Source organism: Coptis chinensis, chromosome 3 (genome assembly GCF_015680905.1).
Source record: "Coptis chinensis isolate HL-2020 chromosome 3, ASM1568090v1, whole genome shotgun sequence".
Taxonomy (NCBI): domain Eukaryota; kingdom Viridiplantae; phylum Streptophyta; class Magnoliopsida; order Ranunculales; family Ranunculaceae; genus Coptis; species Coptis chinensis.
In genome coordinates, this window is record NC_141458.1 from 71,075,114 (window position 1) to 71,095,744 (window position 20,631).

The 20,631-nt window shown below is 38.1% G+C and overlaps 2 long non-coding RNA genes across 2 annotated transcripts; both read right to left on the reverse strand.

Annotated features, from left to right (window-relative positions):
* Window positions 1–16,306: 16,306 nt before the first annotated feature.
* LOC147510645 (uncharacterized) lies at window positions 16,307–16,978 on the reverse strand. The gene is made up of 3 exons (XR_015216831.1): window positions 16,931–16,978; window positions 16,724–16,822; window positions 16,307–16,623 (listed from the first exon to the last, which is right to left on the reverse strand). It is a non-coding gene; the product is annotated as an uncharacterized LOC147510645 (long non-coding RNA).
* Window positions 16,979–18,995: 2,017 nt separating this feature from the next.
* LOC147510646 (uncharacterized) lies at window positions 18,996–19,921 on the reverse strand. Its single transcript, XR_015216832.1, has 2 exons — window positions 19,600–19,921; window positions 18,996–19,484 (listed from the first exon to the last, which is right to left on the reverse strand). It is a non-coding gene; the product is annotated as an uncharacterized LOC147510646 (long non-coding RNA).
* Window positions 19,922–20,631: the final 710 nt, after the last annotated feature.

Here is a 20,631-nt window from a genome sequence, read left to right on the forward strand (position 1 = left end):
ATGCTTATTACCTACTTCAACAACCTATTTCGACGAGAAAAACTTACAAAAACTTATCACCATAGTTAACACACAATAATTTAGGTTCGACAAAAGTTCCTAAGAAGGGCGATTACCACCCTTGATGTAGTAATTCAACAAGAGTATGAACATTCAATGTTAAGTAGATCCATTGTATGAACACTGAATATTCATAGTCCAACAAAATATGAACATTCGGTGTTAGTAGTTCCATTATATGAACACTGAATGTTCATAGTCCAACAAAGTATGAACTTAATTTCAGTGTTCACACTTGTAAGACATGAGTGAGAACAGATGATAAACATCAATAACTAGAATTTAACCCGTGGCTCACCCACTTTCGAGTCATAATTAAATGAATACACGTAAATTTAACTTTTTACGGTTAGAATTACCATTTTTTTTTTTTTTTTTGACATTTAAATTGAACTTGTTAGTGTCATTGTGATACCCTTAATTGAATATGCCTTAGAAAATCATCTTAGCCCGAAATATGTATTGAGAACAATTTGTTCATCCGAGTGAGTGTCGTGAGACAACAACTTTAACTGTTTATTCATTGTGTAATCCATATTCAATTTATACACGTTTCTCAAACGGTAGGAGAAGCTATAGGGGGTATTTAAACAATGAAATAATTATATAATTTAATATGTGAAATAACTACACCTGTTTCGTGAAGAAAAGGGTTTTGGAGGTTTTAGGAGGTTTTGGAGGTTTAGTAAGTTTTGGAGGTTTTGTCTATTTTAGAGTATTAGGTAAATAGAACTCTTCAAGCGGAGACACTTTAGTATTAGGTAAATAGATTTTGGAGGTTTTGTCTATTTTAGAATATTAGGTAAATAGGACTCTTTAAGCATACTCTTTAGTATTAGGTAAATAGGACTCTTCAAGCATTAGCACATATCAGGAAATCGGGACCACTACTTAAGCCCTTATAACTCAATTTATACCGTTTTCAAATGGGTAGGAGAAGCTATAGGGGTATTTAAACAATGAAACAATTATATAATTTAATATGTGAAATAACTACACATGTTTGCGTGAAGAAAATGGGAATTTGCATGAAGAAAAGGTTTTGGAGGTTTTTAGTTAGGGATTTTAGAGGTTCAGTATGTTTTGGAGGTTTTTGTCTATTTTAGAGTATTAGGTAAATATGACTCTTCAAAGCAAACACTTTAGTATTAGGTAAATAGATTTTGGAGGTTTTGTCTATTTTTAGAGTATTAGATAAATAGGACTCTTTAAGCAAACTCTTTAGTATTATTTTAGTATTATGTAAATAGGACTCTTCAAACATTAGTGCGGATCAGAAAAATGAGGACCATCACTTAAGCCTTTAAAGCGGAGACTCTTTAGTATTAGGTAAATAGGACTCTTCAAGCATTAGCCACGGATCAGGAAATCAGAACCACCACTTAAGCCTTATAATTTTGCTTAAAAACTGAGTTGTTTTTGTATTATAGATAGTACACTTTCATAACAAGCGATATACAAATATCACGGATTTTTATTTGTCTTTCATAACAAGCTGATATATATCTGAGAATCTTGGCCTTTCTCTCTCACTCCACATCAAATATCGGTTTCCAATGTTGAAAGTCATTGCCAAAATCTTCTTTTCCAAAACCTCAACAATCAAATTTGGGTGGGTAACCAAATGAGTTTTCTCACCGCCTTCCACATCAACTGAATTCATATCAAGGAGAAAACCAAATGGAAACTTTTTGAAATGTTTGGTTTCATCTTTGTCAAATGTGGAAAACGATTGCTTTTCAAATGAAAATTGAAGTCAACTTTTCAACCAACATTTCAACCCAAATTTATGTGTCGTTTAAATCGGTTTAAATTTTGGAAAATTGAAATCCGCGTTGTTCCAAAATTTAAACAATTGGACTCTGAACAATGATTGTTCATAGTCATCAGCTATGAACATTCTTTGTTCATATAGCGAATGGACTATGAGCGATGATTGTTCATAGTCCATCTTGTACTATGAACAATCAATGTTCATAGTCATGAACTATGAATATTCTATGTTCATACCACAATTGGACTATGAACAATGATTGTTAAGTAGTCATGAGATATGAACATCCATTGTTCATAGCTCCAATAGGGATGAACACGCTTTGTTCATACTCTAGTAGGTACATTATGGACTATGAACAATCATTGTTCATAGAATGCGTCTGATATGGACTATGAACACTCATTGTTCATAGCTCAACGACCATTTAGTTAAAAGACCCTAAATTATATGTCGTTTGAGACATAGTGGACTATGAACATTCAGTGTTCATCGTCTTTGCACCTGAATAGAGGGAGGGTTGTCATTCGGACTCCTAACTAGTCGAAACATTAATATCGGTTGGAGCAATCAATGAATGAAGAGTGGTACGATATATGCTAATGACCGTAGATGTTGCTTATTTTGGGACTCGACTATGATGTTACAAAGTAAATGTCTCCTTGATTGTTGCGTTGGTGAGCTCCGAGATTGGTTCGTTGGTGCGATCGATGTTGTGGGGCGAGTTTTGAGGCGGCGTCTGCTTTGTGGACACGTGCTCTGTAGTGTAGAACGGAGGGTACTTACATAGCCCCCTTTTATGTTCTTTTCTTTGGGCCGGTATTTTAGCGTGGAACAAAACGGTTTAAAAATAAAGTTCAAAAGCACGTGTCGGCCAATTTGTTTTGTTTTGAATTTAGGATTTAGGGAATGTCGATCTGATGTTGGGGGCTGGATTAAGTGGGCTGGGCCGAGTTCTGGCGATTTTTTGTCGTTAACCCGAGAATTAGAGCATTCTCATTATTTTCTAATTAATAATTAAACGCTTATTCAATTTAAAAAGTTTAAAATTAGTCCATCTTTTTTTCTCCACAATTAAGCGAGCTCTCTATTTATAATGTAATGTTTTTACTCTTAAATATAAGGATCCGTAATTATAATTGCATTTGGGAAGTACATTATCACGCATACTTAAAACTTAAAAGTGCTCCACTTTTAAACAAACTCCACTTTTTTTTTTTTAAACAAAAATATTTTTTAAAAAGTTTAAAAAAATAATAAAAAACTTTAAAATGACTAAAATGGGGACATACACCAAAAATTACATGCAAAATCCACGGTTGTCACCATCATCATACCTTTTCATCACGGTTCACCATCATTAACCTTTTCAGCTTCTCCGTCCTATTAATAGATGAAGAAAATAAGGATACAATTAGTACAAATAAGTCGTGAGTCAACACTACACACTCTAAATAGTGGAAAGTTTCAAACAAGTAACCTTATGTCAATCTAGAACTTTTCGTTAGCCAATGCTTCATTACTCACTTTCTTTAGCCAATCATTCTTTGCATACATAACCCTTTCTTTTTTTCACGGGGAATATCGGGTTATTTTTCCTTTATACTCTTACCCGTGCAATGTGCAAAGCGGTGTAAAGCCTACTTTTAGTTATGGATTCATTCCTCACATGTTTAAAAGTTCACTTGCATACTCTTACACTGTTTATTGCAGCATCGAAATTGATGTAACAAGACATACTATCTCTACCCACACTCAGCTTAAGCCAATTTTGTAATTAGCACTCATTTTGTCGGACGAATCGTTAGCGGTATCCATATGCGCATTCTACAAAATCAACATTTGAGCTTACAACAGTTGAGGTCAAAACAATTGAATTTACACTTCGCATAACTTGTCAATATTTAAGACAAAAGTAGATAGAATCCTTCAAACACAATAAACCACCCACCCCTTCATCATAAATTGATGAGTGTTCATAGTCCATCTTGAACAATGAGTGTTCATAGTCCGTCTTGAGCGTCTTATGAACAATCATTGTTCATAATCCAATTAATGGTATGAACAAAGAATATCACAATGTCGAATTAGTACATCAAAGGCGGAGTCAAGAAGCGACTCAACTACAACAACCACGCGGTGGTTAGTTATCAAACAATTCAACCCAAGGTCCCCAAAAGGACCTAAATCAACTTAACACCAGCGCTGGGGTTAAGCATGATTCATCTGTAATTGCCACTCAAATGCCAATTATCGGACAAATACAATCGGGGTCCTCCAAAAGGACCCCAAGCCCGACTTTAGGACCTCGTCATGGTTTAAGTTTAGACTCAAGTATAATGGTCGGTCAAAGGCTAATTATATCAACTAGTCTGTGGCACGTGCTACGCACGTGTCTCTCTTTCTCTCTCTGTTTTACGGTCTTTCTTTTTCTCTCTCACGTCTCTCTACTTTACGCAGCTACTGTTGACATTGGAAACAAAAAGACAAAAGGACGAAGTGATTGCCCCTGTGGTGGATGATATTAACAATTTTGCCATACCAAAAGACAAAAGGACGAAGTGATTGCCCCTGTAGTCGACGATATTAACAATTTTTGCCATACAAAAAGACAATGAGTTTTAGAGATACATTAAAAAATATTAAATCACTATTGCCTACTGTAGCTGAGGGTCGCGAGAATTAAAGTATTTTAGAATTTAGATAAGAAGTTCCCCAAAAGGAACGACTCGGCCTAAATTAAACACACGAGGGGCATTAGAAAGCCTAGGTGTCAACTACATAAATATATCGGGTCATACACGAATGCTCCACGACACATTTACAAATGAAGCGACCTAGCAAAGTCCAACGGTTCATCAAATTCGAACCGCAGTGCGTCATATAACAAATCAAAAACAGCAAAAGCGATCATCTACATGCAAACATCAAGCACAATCTCGGCAAGTAAAGTAATTTAAATATTGCTACTTAAATACAAATTAGGATGGATACTAGAGGCCCCAGTTATTACGGGAAACCGACCTCGATATCCCCATCATCGATAAAAAACACACGGCTCAAAACACAAATGTTTAAATATTGTTCAAACTTCAAAGAACCTACAAACACAAACTCAAACCACTGCAACTCCACTTTCGACAGATCTTTTCAAGGCGTTGTACTTACGATCCCGCTCCATAAAATCATCTATCAGAACGTACTCATCCCCACTCTCCAGCAAATCAACCAGGTCGTTGTACTTTCGGCTGACCTTTTTCAAAGCGGCGGCATTGCCTTTCGAACTCACCAGCCCGATCTTTGAGTCTCTAGCTTTGAAGCATCGAGGCGGTCGCAACAAGGCCACATCCCCAGCCGGATCATGCACCTAGGCCCTCCGATGACAACCTCGACCCTCTCCAACTTTTGCGAGCCACCCGCTTGTCATAGGCCTCTTTGGCGGCATCCGGCTCCTTTTTTGTAATGGGTGGGAGATGGTTGCCATATCCCTCAACTTCACGTACATGGCCACATTTGAATGGGCAATGGCCTCATAGTCGACATGACCTCATTTGAATGGGCAATGGCGACCAAAGGGTCTTCATCTCGGTGTCCCTCGGTGAAGCTCCATTTGGACTGGTCAAGTTTTGCTTGCGGTAGTGAAGCTGGGCTCTCGGTTCAAAGAACTTCACTTTCAAGTGCCGACATCAGCAGCTCCTCGTGGGCTTTCTCGAGAGCTCGAAGGTTGGAGATAGTATCTTTCATTTTCTTGAAGCCCGATTATCAGATTTCTTCTTTTTAGCGAGAATTGGTCAACCCGGATCTGCAACTCCGCGACTCTCTTCTCGGCCCGTTTCTTTTGCCCGGAACGGCTCACGGTAGCCATGGCATCGGTGGATGTATCGGCGGTGGCCAAAATGGGATCTTTCATGGCCAAAAAGTTATTCACTAACTAGAAAAGAATATAGGATGTGTAAGTAACCTGATAAGAGAAACCCGAACATTGAGCGAGAAGAAAAGTCTTACCTTGGCAAGGTGAGCGAACAAGATTGACAATAGGGATTGGTCCAAGGTCCCAACTATGTTGGCTTCAACTTTGTCAACGGGGAAGACTTCGCGGCTTCGAAACTCAAAGCGATATCAACATCTTTAACGAGTGCTTGTTGGTAACGGTGTAGTTTATCGGTTAGTCCCCAACGCCGCATCTCCACAATCATCTCCTCTCGGGGAATCGGAGATCTTGGCGAAAAGGAATGTCGTCACTCACCCCCTCCTATCACTTTGGATCGAGGAGGAGAGAGCAACAATTCTGGCAGTGGTCACAGCAATACCCCCCACCCGCGATTATCGGGGAGGGAATGGTCAGCGATTCTGAGGGGACATTCTCACCGGTTTGACGAGAACACGTAGTAGGATCCGAACTGGAAGGGGTACGGCTATGTTCTTACAAGACTTAACGTGGGGAATAGTAGCGGGAACCTTAAAAGGTGTTTCTTCATACCGATAAGAGGAGGAAATCTCATTTTCTTACGGATGGGGCAATATCGAAGTAGAATCAGCTCTCTTGACTTATGACGATTGGGCCTTACGCACCTCCATTTTAAAATTACTAGAAGCCAGCAGTTCACAAGGCAATTCAGGGCCTCTCCCACCAGTGATTACACTATCATCACCAACAGCGGGCTCCTCGAATTGGGCCCCATGCCGCAGATATCACCGAGAGGCGGCCACGAGAACTTTCTCTCCTTTTCGGTTTCCTCCTCTTCTAGTAACTAAGGAGGAATCATCCCCGAAGCTGGAGGAGGAAGAAATCCAAAGACCCGATCCACGGGAGGGGGAAGTATTGTTAGCCCGAATGCACGCGACATATCCCAAAAGGGGAAAAGCCGGGGAACAAGTTGCGGCAATTCTTGATGGACATGTTGAAGTATTGAGAAAGGCGGGTGGGATCGGGAACTATCACCCAAGGCATCCATTGTTCCACGGGGATCTTCTTGATAAACTTCACCGTAGCATCGTCGGTTGCTTTTAATTGTTTCGGGAAGAGTCATCTAAGGAATAATAGCAAAGAAGTTCGGGCAAAAGACTCTTATATCAAGTTATATAGTACTAAGTAAGAAAACTTACTTGGTTGGAGCATGGGTGTGTTTTAAGGGAGCGAGGAATTCCCGAGGCTCACCATCATCATCGGAAGGACTAACGCGTCCCACGCGTTACCGACACCGCGAGTAGGTGGTCGATCCGACCTTTGTCATCTTGCTTTCCATCAAAAAGGCGATCGGAGAGTTCTTGTCTCTTGTCTTGAGGTAGTAGAAGGACTGACCTCGAATCGCCGGACCTCATAAAAATAACCAAACACCCAACGGTTCGGAGGCGAATCCAAGTCTCTTGGCAAGAAGGGCGAGAATACATAGATTCGGTAAAAGCGGGGGTGTTGCGACCAAAGAGCAAGATTAAAGTGAATCAGACACTCTCGTAGCAATGGATGGGGGGGAAGAGTGAGTCCGGCCCTAAGTTGACCAATGGTGATGAGCGCCACTTCCTTGTAGGCCAACTCATCAGATAACCTCCCCCACTCCAGACCAACATCTTCAGGGATGTGAAATTTTGAGCGGATCAAGTCCAGGGAGGAAAGATCTCCGAAGTTTACAAGTGACCAGCAGTGGTTCATGGTCAAGAAAGATGAAAAGTTTCAAGCTTTGGCCAAACCCTAACGGGAGATCAAAAGGTTCGATTATCTGCGAGAAAAAAAGTAGCAGAAGAGATAATGCAAGTTCTCTCACGAGATCTCTTATGTACAGGAGATAAGATTGAACTGCCATCATTACCTTTTTTGGGAAATGGCGTGACTGTTCGAGCCGTCTTCTCAGAGCCTTAATTAGTTGGATCGTCGCCGGCTCCCAACAACAGTTTTGGAAAAATGAGAACATAATCAATCTTTCTAGTTCTTACTATCGATGCTTGTTCTTTAAATAAACAATGTAGTTTGGTTATACACCAATGTAGTATGGTTTATCTTTGGTTAAAAAGAGAACATAATCAATTTTTTGTTTGTAGCAGTCCTAATCAAATAGCGAGTCATAATGAAATAGCCTAATCAATTGTAGAGGTTTGGTGTTTAGGGGACAACGACCTAATGACTTGGTACAAAACCGTGGAACCGACGATGATGTGTGGACCGTGTCGGGTGTAGAACGGAAGAGTACTTACACAAGCTCCCTTTATTTTAAGGGCTAAATCCATCTGGCTTGAGATGTATGGTAGCCCACATCCGGGCCACTCATCCACGGGGTTTGTGTGTATTTGCATCCGCGGCATCTTGATCCAAAGTCCCTCACATCCTGCGCATGATACATCTTAGAGATCATATCTAAGCTGTTGGCTAACAGATTAAAGGCTCACATAAATAAGATTGTCTCTCCTTTTCAAGGAGCTTTCATAAAAGGTAGGAATATAGGAGATAATATAGGCTTGCTAGTGAGATTTTTCATAATATGAAACATATGAAATCTAAACAAGGTTTTGTAGCTCTTAAAATGGATATGCCTAAAGCATATGAATATATGATAGAGTAGAGTGGTCTTTTATTGATAAGATTTTCCATTATTTAGGGTTTAATGACTTCTGATAGTATTCAGTATCAACAAGATAGAATTCTTAAATATAAGGATAAAAATTACAACGAAGATAATATAAGATAAATGTGAGTTAGTTGCACATAGAATAGACCTTATACTACATTGTCATACGGGTAAAACTACATTGTCTCACGGAAAACTACATTATCGCAGAAAAAAATAAATATTTGATCTGCATATACAATTGGTTTTGAGTTTTTCCCAAATTGTACAGAGATAGTATCACGTCCTAGTTCTTCAAGTGTAGCATTCCTTCACCTGTAGTACAAATCATCCATGAGAATAGCCTGTTGCTTTCCCCTCAACTAAGTCAACGGCTATGAAATGGTACCTACTTGATAAAAATAGCTTCATAACCAGCCTACACTACATTGTGGCATACATACAATCTGATGTCTCACTTAAAATTTACCCACCACTCCAAGTTTTGAAACCAAAAATGTAACATGCAGTAATGTTTACTCTTAAATATAAGGATCCATAATTATAATTGCATTTGGGAAGTACATTATCACATACTTAAAAGTTTAAACAAATATTTTTTGTTGTCGGCATCATCACGGTTGGACTATGAACATTCGTGTTCATACTCCTAGTGGACTATGAATCCCAATGTTCTTACTCTTGTTGAACTATGAATATTCAATCTTCATACTCTAGTGGACTATGAACATTCAGTGTTCATACTCTAGTGTTCATACGTCTTTGCACCTGAACAGAGGGTTGTTGTCATTCTTGACTCCCTAACTAGTCGAGCACGAATATCGGTCGGGGAGCAATCAATGAAGAGAGTGGTACGATATATGCTAATGACTAAACGAGAACATAATCAATTTTTTTGTTTGTAGCAGTCCTAATCAAATAGCAGTCATAATGAAATAGCCTAATCAATTGTAGAGGTTTGGTGTTTAGGGGACAACGACCTGATGACTTGGTACGAACTGGTGGAACACGACCTGATGTGTGGACACGTGTACTGGGTGTAGAACGGAGGGTACTTACACAGCCCCCTTTTATCCGTTCTTTGGACAACTGTTGTGGAAAAAAGGAAGGGTAAAATAAAGTTTTGGAACACGTGTTGGACAGCTGGTTTGTTTAATTAGGTTTTGAAAAATGTGCGGCAGTTTGTGGGTGAGTTATCATTGCTTTCATGGGAATCACGAAAGGTTTTGTCGGTTTTGAGGTTTGTGCGGTAAAGGGTTTTGCAACATTCAATCGCTCATAGTCCAACAAGAGTATGAACATTCAGTCATAGTCAACAAGAGTATGAACATTCAACGCTCATAATTCAATGGTATGAACACTGAATGTTCATAGTCAAACAAGAGTATGAACATTCATTTTTTGTAGTCCAATAGGATTATTGATGTTGAGAAAGAACTTATAAGTTGCAGATTTTCACAACCTACACTAAAGCCTGTTGATTTCTTGTGAAATACTAGGGATTAATGGCTTCAAGGTTTGTGGATTCACACACAAGGAATACCAAACAATGGAAACAAGAGAAGTAACTCTTAATATTATTAACTCTAACCAAAACGGAAAACCCTAATACGGACTACCAGCTTTTGTATAGGCGGAATACCCTAATTACCACAAAACTCGAAATTTTCCAAAAATGGAAAGTTTTGGGATAACTACATATTAAGAAACTACTAATCAAAATAGAACTAACCCAACTGACCAAATCAAAAACGGACTCTCCTATCAAAAGATATAGAAAAAACAAAACTTTCCTAAAACGGCAAAAACGTGATTTTGAAGGCCTAAACGATGGATGCTTCGCCGTGGGTTATGCTTATTTTGACGTTTCCAATCAAATATGGCCGCGTCCATGTCTTTCCGACTTTGTTGCCCGCTTTTCCAGTTAATTATTGACATATGCATCATATGCCAAGTTCATTGACATATGCATTGGCAAACTGTACTACGTCAACTATGAACACTGAATGTTCATAGTCCAACAAAATATGAACATTCATTGTAAATAGTCCACTAGGAGTATGAACACTGAATGTTCATGGGTCAATTGAGATACCCCCTATTTGAGCCACTAGGAGTATGAACACTTAAATTCCACTATGTAGTATGGAGGACAATAGAGTAGCATTGAAGATAAGATAAGAGAGTGAAGATAAGATAAGGGGGATAGCCATAAAATATATTTCGACCAAGTTACAAATTTTTGGCAGAGAACAACAAATTCTAAGAACATTCAACAAGCATTAAAAATGTCATAACTAAATCAAAATGAAAGGAGATGAACCTACTCTAACCTGGTTGGCAATGAAATTTCTAGTGGAGGAGTTGTCAACAATGGAATTGGTGGCACTTTGTTACATTTTCTTTTGGTTTGGGTGCTTGATCCTCCTCCAATTAGGGAGGCATGTTTAAAATGACGGTTTTAGAACATTGATAGTTAGGGTTTAATGATAATTGTAATCTCCATGAAGTCATTGCTACATATGATATCCCAAACTTTATAAAAAATGTTATAAGAGAATGTTTGAAAAACAAAAGTTTGTGCAAAACGTGATTAAGAAACATTTGTCGAGATTAAGATGTGTATTGGACTCGGGTTGCTATTGCCAATTCACTAAATTAATGCAAGTTCAAACAAGTCCCAAAATTAGCTATAAAAAACGAGATATCCCAAACTTTCATAAACATATGTTATGTTTACAAGAGAAAAAAAAATCTTTTTGCATTTCTTGTATGACAAATATCCTTGCTAGTTCGCTAATTCTTATTCACCCATAAGATAGCTTGTTCTAGAACCCATCAGTCCCTTGTTCACTCTGTGCTGTAAAGGCAGCTGGTGTTCTTTTGTCACAACACAAGTGATAAAGCTCACCTGAAGCTCGATACGCCTTTGGTTCCTACCTTAAACCGACAAAGCATTTACCATATTCTTGCATTTTAATGTTATTTATAGAGCACTTAACAAAAACTAGTTAATACCATTTCTGACATATTCTAATACATTCTGCAATTTATGGCAGTATATACACATACACAAAATAGATATTAAAGCCAAAAACCACACAAGACAAGGATAGTTACTGAAAGGTCTAAATCCATGACATTTTTTGGAACCCTTTTATACCACTTCACGATCCTTGGTTCCATTATAGTTGCCCAATCCCAAGCTTCTGTCCATGCAAATGACTCCCACCCTAGAGCAAGTGGCGGAATAGGACTATCATCTTCAAGCATGAGTTTCACAAAATGTGTGCCTCCTCCAATGTGGCCTATTGCCGCTATCTGGACACGAGTTGGATCAGGAGCAGTCCACAAAGGAAAGTATGACATACATTCTTTCTCTCCAATGACGACAAGGACACACTGAAAAGTATTAGCGGCTAAAAATCCCATTGAAGGAAGTTCAAACCATTCTTTGGGGTTCATCGTATATGGAACTGTACATCGTAGATTTGTCTTAATCGCTTCTTTTCGTTCTTCTCCACCCAACATTGAAGTATAATCTGCCTCATAGGAAATCAACTCTGTCAACATAAGAGCCCTCACAATAATCCATGCATCACCTCTATTAGACCCTAAGCATCGTGCAATCGCGCTAAATCCACAATGTCCATTCGGTTCAACATCTTGCCAATCCACAATGAAGTCTCGTATCAATGGATTTAAGTCACATAGCCCATCATCCCATTTAGACCCAATTTCAGGTAAATCTACAAACACTTGAATATGAGTTCTTCTTGGTTTTCTTTTGCATGGTACCAACTTCTTGGCTTTACTATTCTTGCTTTCTTGAGTTACAATTTGTTCCTCAACTTGTTTGTACATACTTTCGAAAAGCTGAAGGCTCTCTCTCTTTGTGTCCCTTTTATCTTTACAAGTCTTCACACCAATTTTTATTCCAGGTGGCCTACCCCTCACATTGGTGTTGACCCGAGGCTCTCGCCTGAAAGTTGCCTTTGGATCACCTAGTTCTACACACTTTTTCAGCATCAAAACCTTTTGTTCATCCGAGAGAGCGAATCAAACTTCTTCGAGATCTGTGCAAGCTCTTTTGAATATCAAAGGACCCATTAGGAAGATCAATCGAGTGCTACTACTAAGCTGTCTCCACCTAGGGTGTATCAAAGATAAGGGGATGCTTCCCCTACCAATTAGAACAATTTCACATAACTCATGCGCACAAGGAAGCCCATACATACTCTTGTAAACACAACGACAACGAGTTTCATCTTTCCCAACTCTAATAGACCTTATTAGCTCTTTTGCTATCAAATCCAATGCATCTCTAGAAATGTACCCTCTAAGTTGCACATATGTGTTTTGTTTGTAACGATGATCCTAGAGATTCAAGCTCCTATTAAAAGAACTTTCAATTTCTCATCACTTGGTTTGTCGAGATTATTAATCAAATTAAAGTTTCGAAAGTTACCATTATTGCTAGAACACAAAATGCCCTTCAAAGAGGAATGCATACTTTCAATTCGGTTCTTGCTTTCGAAGTACCAAAATGCATATGGAGATCTATCCAAGCGAGACAAACCTTTCTTTGTACTTGAAAGCCACCGGGTCTTCTATGTATTCCACAACACCATAATGATCTCCGTGCTCAAGTTTAAAACAACGTAGGTGTTCCAAGTACTAACTTCAAAGACGAAGCTGTTATCAACTGTTTTGAACATAAACATAAATTGTTCATACTCAACAAATTTCTCAAATGTTTTTGGCCTTTGTCTCGATGTTCCTCCCGATGTGAACTTCGACACAAGAAGAAGTCTGTGACCGAGAAACACTATAGTTATCGATTCATAAGTGCCAACTCACAATCGAGTCGTAATTATCTTTACAGTAAGTAGCTTTGTAGTCCAAAAATATCACGAACCTCTTCAAAACCCATAGGTAAGAACCTTCTTTCTCAATCTCCAAATACCCAAAAGCAATACTGAGAATGTCTTCATCGTGGATGTGAACCCAACAACTTCAAACAATGGCATCTTGAAGACATTCGTCTTGTAATGCGTGCAATCCATGACAATGACCTCGGAAAACACTTTGCCAAATGAATTGATTGGGGATGTGCAAACAACAAATCTCTACATTCACATTCTTTGGATTATCCCTATGAAACTCTCGTGTACCCAAATTCTTCTAAATTTCTTATAAATTCTTGCATTTGGTTTCTTCCACTCAACCGAACCAACTGATTCTTGTGATGATAATTGTATAAAGTGCTTTTGTTTGACAAATTATTGTCATCTCTCTGTTTCAAGAGGGGTAAAATTTCACGCGGTTTAACACCACTCAAAGACAAATCCTGAACAATCAATTTTTCTTCAGCTTTTAACCTTCCCACGAATGCACGACCTATAAGATGCTCCCCAATAGTATGATTATGAGTTCCACACATAACACTCAGTATCCATCCACCTTCGTTTCGTAATTCCCCTTTCAACACAAATGGACAGCCACATTTCTTCGAACTAGATTGCCTATATTCTTTGGTTTTTTTGTTCAATATTTTTGGCTTTACGGATGGTCTAAATTTTCCACTCCTTTCGCAACTCAAGAAAACTCTAGGTCTTCGCCCAAGTCCCGAATTATCAGACCTTGATATCACAACCACAACTCCAACAGTCATACCAACTATCGAACACCATCGGATCAACGAGTGACGATCTTCGAAGACCTGCGTAAACCCTTGATCTTAGATACTATTGACGAAAATTGTTTTTTGCTAAGTTATTGATAAAATAAATAAAAAATACAAGCTTTCAAACTACCTTATTACCTCAATTGTTGTAAATGATTCGGTCATATCGGGATAGCTAATTTCAACATTGTTGTAAGGTTCATCATCGAATAATAATTTGATTGCAATAGTGTTAAAAGTGACTCCATGTCACTTTTAATACTAATCAAAGTTATCATTTTGATTTTGGCGGAGAATTTATCTTGAACGTTGCTTCCAAAGACATGAGTCCATTCTTAAAGTGAAAATTTGGTGGGAATAACAACAATTTTGTGGGTGACTCAAGACTAACCTAAGAGAACAACAGAGGGAGGGGGAGAAATTTCAGAGAGCATGAGTGGTAGAAGTGTTCGTGGAATAGTAAGTACGGTGAAGAGCTCGTTTGAATTACAATGGGGTGTGGAGAGAGTTATTTAAGGTTATAATGGTCATATTAACAAAAAATGGGGTGTGGAGAGAGTTGAGAGTTATTTAAGGTTATAATGGTCATATTAACAAAAAATGGGGTGTGGAGAGAGCAGCACCAGTTTTTTTTGGAATAAATTTGTCGTGTGTAGAGAGACAATCGGGGTGTGACGAGTATTACTCATAAGTTAATATTTCATAGAGTACAAAGTACGTAACCTACTACCCGGTATTGCATTGTAAAAAGCATGGATATATGTTATAAAAAATGTCATATAGGATGTAGTATATCATATTTTATGGTATATCGTACTCATGTTCTATAAACAGAAAGTATATCATACTTTATGGATGGTACAATAAAACAATTGTTTAAAAGGATAGTATGTCAATAAGAGTTGTATACGTTTGGTAGTAGTATGTCATAAGCGCTACAATCAGCGATATATATATGACTATATGTCATACTCAAATGTTATGTCACTTTTTATAAGCTATGTCAATAAGAGTTTTATACGTTAGGTCTCATAAGCGTAGCAATCACAATTAGATATATGTCATACTCGAATATTATGTTACTTTTTATAATATATGCTAGTATGAGTTTTATACAGTTGGTAGTATGTCATAAGTTCTACAATCACTGATATATATGATACTATATGTCATACTCAAATGTTATGTGAATCGCTGATAGATATGACACTATATATGTCATACTCGAATGTTATGTCAGTTTTTATAATATATTCGTTTGGTAGTATATCATAAGAATCACATATAGATATAACACTATATTTGTCATACTAGAATGTTATGTTAACATATGACATATTCCTCTGCAAGCACTCCAACCTTCTGTTATGTTCATAGTCCAATTGTGGTATGAACAAAGAATGTTCATAGCTCATGACTATGAACAATCATTGTTCATAGTCAATTGTGGTATGAACACTCATTGTTCATAGCTCAACACTCATTGTTCATAGCATTGAGTGTTCATAGCTACCGAACTATGAACAATCACTGTTCATAGCTACCGAACTATGAACAATCACCGTTCATAGCTACCGAACTACGAACAATCACTGTTCATAGCTACCGAACTATGAACAATCATTGTTCATAGTCGAATTGTGGTATGAACAAAGAATATTCATAGCTCATGACTATGAACATTGATTGTTCGTAGTACGTACAGTATAGAGAAACATACCGGAAAGTAGAATTGTTCATAGTTCGGTAGCTATGAATAATGAGATGTTCATAGTCCCTTTCTCCCCACGCATTACAATCAAGAATTGGTTTCTTAATCTCATTCTTGTAATTAGTACTAATCGGGGCAAGTCCTCATCATACGAGGAGGAACCAGTATATATTCACAATAATTTTAGATCTTCCGACCTCCTAGGAGTTATGTCATATAATTTTAGATACTCACTGATAGATATGACACTATATATGTCATACTCGAATGTTATGTGACTTTTTATAATATATATACGTTTGGTAGTATACTACAATCACAGATAGATATGACACTATATTTGTCATACCAGAATGTTATGTTACTGTATATGGCATATTCCTCTGTTCGGCGCTGTAAGAACGAACAGATCCATTTATGAACTGACATATGTCTGCTGATAGTCTTGTCTCATGGTGAGGGACAACCCTAACATCCCAACAATAAGAAACAATAGAATATACAAACAATGCTTGTCAATATAGCGTATAGAATATTGCTCTATTTCATTGATTAAACCAAAGAAAATAAGAAAATAACACCATAGATACCGCTACAAAATAATTTAGAAGCCAATCTTGAAATCTTCACCATTGTGCGATATTACAAAAATGCTTACAAAAATCTTGTTAGAAGATTAGCAACAACTGCTCTAAAGCTTAGCAGCATTGTACTCCTCTTTCCTAACGTCAACCATCCGTAATACGGAAAAAGACTCTCCCGTCGTCACTATAAAACTTTCCAACATTGAATTTCTCCGAAACCTTCCTCCCAACCTCATCCACGAGAAACGCTATAAGTTCAACAGGAGAAAAATAGTCACTCTAATGGTACAATCTAAGTTTAGTTTACTCCCTACTAGAAAAATTACGTCGGTAAAAATTGTGTCATACCTTCCAAATCAGGACACCTACACTTTGTGTGCTCCGTAGATCGACACTTGCTACATTGCTTGGTCTTTCGAGATCCTCCTGCTTCATTACCAACTTCCACTACGCCCACCAAACAAGCAACATTACTTTGAACCCCATGAAAATAACAAACAAGAAACATTTTCTTGCGTTTATAAAAAGAAGATAACGCGCAAAATTATCACTTACATCCAGTATCTCTATTTAACCCATCATCATCCTCACTCACATCGGCAACTCCCCGCGGCAAAGACGCCGACATAGTTAAACTTTAGCACTGGACACGTAAAACAATTGCACCACAAGAAAGATATTGATTTAATACAAATCGGAATCAACAAACTTTTGTAACTATTTAATGTTAACGGACAAGTGAAATATGGCAACGGTATAAGAAACTTACCCCCATCGTTTGGATGCAAAAGTGGACATGTGGGCCTTGTGTGCCCGACGATACCACAATGGCCACACTTCTTTTTTTTCTTGTCTCATTCGACCTTTCAATCTACTACGTTTATCGCGGCCTACCCTTCGATTTTTTAATGTGGTGGATCATTAACAAATGGACGATGGGCGATTTTAGGTGGGGTGAAAGGCATCTCTACCTCGGCGGTGCCTTTTTAGAAGACGGAATGCCATCCATTGTACCACTTTACGGTGGAATATAAGGCATTTCAAAGGGAACTTGTGGACTGCCTTGAAGCTCTAGAAAAAGATGATAACATGGATTTAAAAACTTCACTGTTTTTGGCTGTTTGAGAGGCTCACAAACATATCTTCTTGCATTTCCCTATAAGCTCACTGTGATGAATAATGGAAGCAGCCTGCGAAGAAAAACTTGGATCATTATTTGGAATGATAGATTTAGCAACTCGTGTCCATCTCCTTAAAAAATAGCTCTGGGGTATTTCATGAAGGTCCTCGCGTTTGTAAACTGAAATGATATGTCTACATGGAAATCCAAACAACTGAAATAGCCCACATGAACATCTAGCATCCTGCTCTAAAAGGTTGTATTCCACACTCGTCTTTTTTTGCTGTTCGGATGGCGGTGATGGTGTATACACGAATATTGTCACCCACATCACGTTTATCTTCTACGGTGTACATCGATTCCTCCTCAGAATCGCTTCATAAAAAGCAAGAAAAGCAGCTCGAGTATAGATGGATTCTGCTGCCGCTTTGCATATTCAATCAAGTGGCTACCAATGAAAGGCTTCGTTTGCGATCCTTACCTCTTCTTCGTGCTCGGTGACGGATATTTGCAACTGCCAATTCCATTTTCCCAAATAGCTCAAACAGCCGCATCCCGGCTTAACATGATGTCTTATAACGAGTTAATAGACTCATAGCGTTGGTTGCTTCGCAACCGCCAAAGAACTCACCATGAAGATACGATTACGCCCCCTTCGCCCGTTTCTTTTTTTGTACCTTCATCACCCATGTGTTATGACTAACCGTATTTTTCCACTAGTTTTGTCTCCACCTTTCTTGAACTCTCCCCGAAACATTTCATAAACATAATAGAGTGAACTCTGTTGCAAATCCAGGGATTTTGACATTGGTGATGCAATTTTTCAATACGTGCCAAGAGCACAGCCGGTGTTTCGAATCTGGAAGAATAGATTTCAAAGCTTTACGAATCGCTGCGTCACCATCAGTAATGACTGATTTAGGGTGTTCACCACACATTGCGTCAATAAATGATTTCAATACCCACTTATAAGTGTCGTCGCACTCACTTATGATCAGAGCAAAACCAAAACTATAGTCTGTAGGTGGTTGTTGATTCCGAAAAACACAACGATCGGCATCTGGGTAATCGATTGCTCACATACGTTGAATCAAACAACAACACATCACCAAAGCTACAGTAATCCAGGCGGGAGGTGGAATCTGCCCAAAACAGCCCAGCCAACTGCCCACTCACATTTAACTCATAGTTGTAATGAAATAAAGGATCTAACTTCACCTTGTCCTCTAAGTTGGCAAGCAGTGTGTTGGCATTGCCATCAATACAGCGACTTCTCCTCTCTTTTCCCATTTTGTTATACAAGTCTTTTTTCGTAAAACCAACATTAAGGAAACCTCTAGCTATATGTGCATAGTGACCCATCACTTGGCATTTACGAACACCGACATCATTTAGGCACGTAGCAAATTCCAACGCTTCTCGACTCACATTTCTATGTGACCGAAGAAACATTGAACTCGGATACCGTACAAGTGGATGTGTGTGTTCCCCAATAAACTCTTTCACAGTCCAAAACTTTGCTTCAGAATCAAAAACAACAACAATGCAGGCTTTACAATTTAACCTAGTGGCCTGTCTGGGTGTTCTTTTGGGTGTCATCGATTGGAGTTTATCTGCATGTCGTTGACCTTGGGATGAACACACAAATCTCCGCTTAATAGCAACTCCATTTGGATGAATTCTATAAACATCCTTACGAACACTGAAGCCAACTGATTTGGCATACTCATTATAAATAGTGTAGGCCTCGTCCGAGGTCTTGAACTGCATAGATAAAAATGTTGCTTTGTCTTCTATATAAGCCCTATATGTATCAGACTCTTCAGCATCGCTATCACTACTGTCAATATTTTCATTCTCCATCAGGGAAACAGTTGATTCCACATCCAGAGAATCACTTTCATCATACCCAAAACTTTCGAAACATAGACTTCTAAGAAACTCTTCGTCATCATCGAGCCTTATTCGATTCGTCATAGGAGCGCCTACCTAAATAAAGAAAACTTTTTTTTAGTACAAACGACCTAAATATGAAAAATTCTAATGTACCTTAAAGAGAAGAGGAAAGATTAAATCGACTTCAGTGATTGGATGATAAACTAACCTCAATGTTCGAACGTATTCAAGCCGTGTAGTGTTGTTGGTTGCTGTCACTCTTTTTTGCTCTACTTCCTTGCTGTAAACTTTAGAGAGTGAAAGAAGTAACTGATTGACCATGAATTTAAGAAGAGGTGAAAGGGGTGAGAAGATTTGGGCGCGCAATCTAATTGAGAAGAATAGAAAATACGATAAATTGGGGATGAATGAAAATATGTGAAATGCCAACGCTACCCTTAGGTGGGCACTTCGGCTACCGGTTACGGGTTGGAAAATATGTGGTCAGGAATTGTGCGTAGCCATACATCACGCGCACTGAAGACATGCTCTAAATTAATTATCACGTTTAAATAATAGGTTTTTTCAATCTTGATTTTGGTTAATGTACTTAATTAATAATTTAGCTAAAATTTGTAAGATAATAAAATTCAAAAGTTTCGTTCTTAGGTTTGATGTGCTGATATATTACATGAATTAATAAAAAATATATATATGAGACCAAAAATATGATGTGGTGTTGTAGGTTGTAAAATAACTTGTGTTTGATTAGTTGAAGTTGATTAAAAACTTCATTACCATATACCAATGATCATATCACATCACTCTGATTTATATTTTATTATTGTTTATATATGGTGAAGTGACCCGAGTTCATATCCCGACAAGAAAACAATTTGTTATTTTGAACTAGATTTTTCATGCAACGTTGGAGGAGCCTACACAAAACACTAACTTATGTAAACCATATTTTTCACTTTGTTATTTAATTTATTAATTATGTACTTTTTAACAAAATATAAATAAAATTACATATAAAAGTTGTGAAGGCCTTAATGCAGGTTGTGAGGGCTTTTGATGGTCGGGCTGAGGCCCGTCCTCATGTTTTCACATCTAGGCCTTTACCCTCCTCTCAAAATGTGAGGGTCGGGCAGGGCCGACCATCAAATTGTATGAGCGCTTAAATTTGAGGGCTTTTTCAGCCCATGGGCCGAGCGGGCTAAGGGCTTGGAGGTCTTTTTTATATATCATACATATATAT